Raw genomic sequence first — 5,593 nt, forward strand, 5'->3', positions numbered from 1 at the left:
GTGTGTGTGTGTGTGTGTGTGTGTGTGTGTGTGTGTGTGTGTGTGTGTGTGCGTGTGTGTTGTTATTATTTTGTTGATACAAGTATGACAGTGAAATATTGTCGTCGAATTAGTCTTTTGTAAATGATATAACAAAATGAAATGTTTTTCCTAGAGAATAAGATATAGGCTCTGAGTATGTTTACTATGATATGTCGCTATAAATACCAACGTTGTACAATAATGAATATTCATGTAGTTCAATAATAAATATTTATGTACAGTAGTGCAATGATGAATATGCATGAAGTACTGAAATAAACATTTATCAAGTTAGTTAATAAATATTCATGATGTACGGTAATGAATAGTTATGGAGTATGGTAACCAATAAATAATGAATGGGCCTCTCGTTTGTGTTGTTTTAATTTTATTTTGGTTCACAGTGAGCACCTTAGTCCTTTTACTAACTCCCACCTTTTTTTTTTAGATACATGTGAGGCATCTTGGTGAAATCAGGCGCTCGTTAAGCTATGGAAGTCACCAAACTTTGGCGGCCATTTTCTTGCTAATTTTTGTTCTGAAACCAAGCGACCCCACCTGCTTCAATCGAAAAAATCGCGACTTTCATTCCAGATCAAATGATGTTTATTTCCTCGAAAGTAGGGGTGGGGCTCTCGTGGCCTAGAGGTTAAGGTGTTGGCCTCTCATTCAAAGGTCCCGGGTTCGATTCCGGGTAGCGACCAAAAAATTGTCTTCTCTAAAATTGTCTCCTTTCACATCCTTTCCTGATCTCTAACAATGTTCTGTTGTCTGCTTTCATTTCCACTTTCTGTCCCCACCCCCCTCACCTCCTTTGCCCCCTCCTCTGGGCTCCTGACTCTTTCTGCAGCCTTTCTACTGCTACTCCTTGGCTCCTCCTAACTGCTGTCTTTCTGCCACACCCCTGATCTTCTGGTAGGAAAGATCTACACCTAGCCTTCTCGGACAAGGGCGAAAAATCTCGGAGGGCCCGTGTGCAAGTTGCGCACGTTAAAGATCCCTTGGTGGTCTAAAATCGATAAGAATAGGCTTCGGCCGCCACCCGGGCAAAATTCAAAATTTCCTACCAACGAAAAAGCATTAGGTGTGTCCCGTAAAACACTATACTAAACAAACAAACAACAAAGTAGGGGGCCAAATGAATAACCTTTAAGATAATGCCAATAACTCCACATGCCCGAACATTGACGAGCGGCTGATTCCACTACGTCGTGACACATATGGTGAGAGTCGCCAAGCCTGCCTCCCAAATGTCCAAAATTGCGTGAATGGTAAAATGCACGCATTAACCTTTAGTGTTCTAAGTTTTCCACAATTATTACTCTCTATTATCATTTTTTTTTATAGTAGAAGTTTTACGGAGCTCGCAACTGCATAAGGTCATATGAGCGCCAAGGGGTGGGTGTCAACAGAGAAGTCTTTACAGGGAATCAGACTTCGACTGCTCACCTCTCTAGCTTCAACAGCACAAAGTCTGCTTCGACTATCAAGGCACCCCGGAAATAGCAGATCACAAGAGAGTGACAAACATACAAAAGAAGTAGAGGAAAATGACATTAGTAAGGATCAGGAAAGAAAAAGCAGCAGTTCCCTGTTGTAGATCAGACAGAGTTATGAGCGTGACATGAGTCAGCCCATTTACAATTCTACTATGCCTGAACGAGAAATGTCCCCCCTTTTGGAATGGCCTAAAGACACTACAGTCAGTGGCACTGCCCCGGGGGGATTCTATTGTCATGACTTTTAGTTTTAAATAGAACAGTTGAAAATGAATCTTGGTGTTAAATTGTTATCTAAATAACTTCCATATGTGTGTACAGATTTCTTCCACATTTCACACAAGGTCGATAATTGGACTGGCTACCCTTGCATGCAACAATGAGTCAAAAAGTAGGTCGCAGTGACCTTGAGAGTGAGCACTGTTGACCTAATACCGAAATTTACTCACGTTGCTCATGGCTGATGAGCGAGATCAATTAATTGTTACATTATTGTGGTAGGCCTCCAAACAGTCTTTACCGAGTCGCTTGTTGCAAGCAGGGCAGTAGATTGTTTTTCCTACTGGTTTGCCTGACTTTGTGCTATAGTCTTCACAAAAACGTAAAGGAACACTTACAAAAGTGCACTCAAAATAAACACCAGGAAATCAAAGTATGCCTTCTTTGACACATATATTTTATTTCATCAATCAATAAGTGCAAAAAAGAAATTTCATCACAATCGAGACCGAAATGTGTAATTCCCAGAGCTCAAAAGGGACCCACCCTCAAAATCGAAAATCACAAAAGAAAGGGTCTCAAAAAAGTCTCAGCAATATCAAAGAAAACGACCAGTTCAAGTTCATGAATGTCCACGGAATTGTCAGAAGCGTGTGTGCCCACCATTCACGGCAAGGCAGTCAAGGCATGCTGACAGGGCAGCGGTATCTGCAGGATATATTTCGCTGCAGCAGATTGGGCCTGCTGCTGTCCTTCAGGACGACAACGCCACGCCGCACAGGTCCAGGGCGTCAACGCCTTCGTGCAGCAGGCGGGGATTACCCGCACGGTTTGGCCAGCCACAAGTCCAGACCTCAATCCTGTTAAACAGTTGAGGGCTGAACTTGGTCGGAGAGTTCGGGAGAACCACCCTTTTGCCCGCCAGCAGCTGCTTGGGTGGTTGTAGCAAAAATGGAACAATATTCTCCACGCCTTTCTTGTGAGATTTTCTATATTGAGGGCGGGTCTCTTTTGAGCGCTGTGAATCTTGCATTTCGGTTTGATTGTGATGAAATTTCTTCGTTGCACTCATGGATGATGAATTAAATGTATGTTAAAGAATTTATTATTTGATTTGCTGGTTTTTATTTTTCGTGCACTTTTGCAACTGGTCCTTAACTTTTTGTGAAGACTGTACATCCTTGCAAGTTACACTGAGCCCGGTCGGATGTGGCTAAACCCTTATCAAGACGTCCATGTCTCATTTTCCCAGCGTACAAATTGGTTTGTTGTTTGTTTTTGTAAGTGTTTTACGGCGGTCGCAACTGCATAAGGTCATATGAGCGCGCGGGACACACTAAACTTTTTCAGTTGGTAGGAAATTTTGAATTTTGCCCGGGTGGCGGCCGAAGCTTATTCTTATCGATTTTAGACCACCAAGGGATCTTTAACGTGCACAATTTGCACACGGGACCTCCGAGATTTTTCGCCCTTGTCCGAGAAGACTAGGTGTAGATCTTTCCTACCAGAAGATCAGGGGTGAGGCAGAAAGACAGCAGTTAGGAGGAGCCAAGGAGTAGCAGTAGAAAGGCTGCAGAAAGAGTCAGGAGCCCAGAGGAGGGGGCAAAGGAGGTGAGGGGGGTGGGGACAGAAAGTGGAAATGAAAGCAGACAACAGAACATTGTTAGAGATCAGGAAAGGATGTGAAAGGAGACAATTTTAGAGAAGACAATTTTTTGGTCGCTACCCGGATTTGAATGAGAGGCCAACACCTTAACCTCTAGGCCCCGAGAGCCCCTATAAATTGGTTTGGTAAGCTAGATTCTAATGTCACAAAAAAAACGCTGCTGAAAATATTCCTTAGGTTCTGAATCTAGATCTAATATTGGGATTATCCGGTTTTGACCCCAACGATAACTAGATCTATGGAGTGTGGGTGATGGCCAAAGATCCTATACTAGATTTATAGACAAAGAAGATAGTTCCCTCAGCCAAAAAAGTGTCCGCTTCAGATGGCGCTGCAGTCTTTGTTTTGAAGCTCTTTTTGTGCCTCCAGAAGAAGAATTCAAATTTCTCCTTTATCAAGCTTGGATTCACCTGAGGATGTACCTCAGATTCTGGAAAAAATAGCTCAAACGCTCTCACCTCAACAAAACGATAGCACACCTCTAACAACACGTCTGGTGTCGGTATTCTTTTAGTTTTAGTAGAGGTTTTACGGCGCTCGCAACTGCATAAGGTCATATGAGCGCCAGAAGATTAGAGGCGTTACAAGAGAGTAACAAACATAACAAAGAAGAAGGGGAGATAAGGACGATAGATATTATGTTTCATAGGAAAGAAGATAAAAGCAAACCACACCAGAGCACCCGCCAACCACCCACTGTCCGTATTCGATCTAACTCGAGGTCGCCGGGCTCGAATGAATCTCCACGAGGAAAAAGACAACGGAAAAAATAAATTTCTCAATGAAAGAAGAAATAGCCTACATTTATATTGAAAATGTCGAACACTGAAAGTCTTAAACACTCAATGTATAAAAAGTTCTCAATTCCTCAATGGAACGCAAGGGCCATTTTAAGAAAGAAATATGAACTTGAACAGTTGGTCCAGGAAGAACGGAGACCAGATATACTAGCAATACAAGAAACAAACCTAAAATCGCCTGTCAACTTCAACAACTCTTCAGTTATTGGAACCGATGCTAATTAATATAATCTTGGACTCTTAATTGTTATCAATAACAAGTACTCACTCAGAGAAATAGATAGGTGCAACAACAAAATGCTCTTTGCTCTAGAGGTTACCTTATTCGTCTTTCATCCTATTATTATTATTATCATCATCACGAAACAAAGCATTTTGGAAAAGTCGGGGAAAGCAGTTTGCGTGGATTTTTCAAGGTTAGGTCTTAGCCACATGGATGCTGTGGACGCCTGCACAGTTTCAAAGGTGTGGGTTAGGTAATAAGGGAGGAGTTTGTGCACAAAGCCTCTCAAGTCCACTTTTATATATAGACCTCTAGATATTACCAAAGAGTCTACATAACAAGAGGGGCCACTCCTCTCTTTGAGAAAATTAAAAAAGTGTCCTCAAAATTCGGTGGCGCCATCTTCACAAATGCACACCCTTTGCGAACAGAGTTACCCTACTTGAGTTTTACTTGGATAAATTTCGGAAGAACGCTTTTTTCGAATGGTTACGCTGAGGAAAGGGTGATTATTTTCTTCGTTTAATTTGACTTCAGAATGAAAGGCGAGAGGTAATTAAAATACAAAAAAAACCCCTAAAACTCTGCACTGAACGAACCCGAAATGCTGATGGACAGCAGTCGATCTGCGCCATAGAATTTTGTGATCTGCGCACGCAAGGAGGTGCTATTCTATTCTTCTTCTGGAAAAACGAAAGAGAGCTTCAAAACAGACCGCAGCGCCATCTGAAGCAAAGAGCGGACTTCCGGCGGACACTTTTTTGGCTGAGTGGACCATCTTGTCATATACTATAATTGATATTACTTTATTACTGAGATTTAAACGGCTCAGCTACTGCGCAGCTACTGCTCAGCTCAACTGCTTTTGGTGCGTACGAGCACTTAGACTTAGGGTGTGGACAACGCGAATATTGAGGAGCTGATTACGAATAATGACATTAGACTTTTTATCCGAAGTCAAAATTATAATATTTTTTCTTGCTCTGGCAAGGGCGCTTTGGGGTCTCTCTTTGTCCAGAGGTTACGGTGTTCGTATCTCACCCAATAGGCCCGAGTTCGAAACCTGACAGCAAAGGAAAATATTCTTCTAAAATATTTTCTTCTTTCACCTCCTTTTCTGCTCTCTAACCATGTTCTGTCGTCTGCTTTTGTCTACACTTTCTGC

The sequence above is a fragment of the Aplysia californica genome, unplaced genomic scaffold (genome assembly GCF_000002075.1).
Source record: "Aplysia californica isolate F4 #8 unplaced genomic scaffold, AplCal3.0 scaffold00008, whole genome shotgun sequence".
In the NCBI taxonomy this organism is placed as follows: domain Eukaryota; kingdom Metazoa; phylum Mollusca; class Gastropoda; order Aplysiida; family Aplysiidae; genus Aplysia; species Aplysia californica.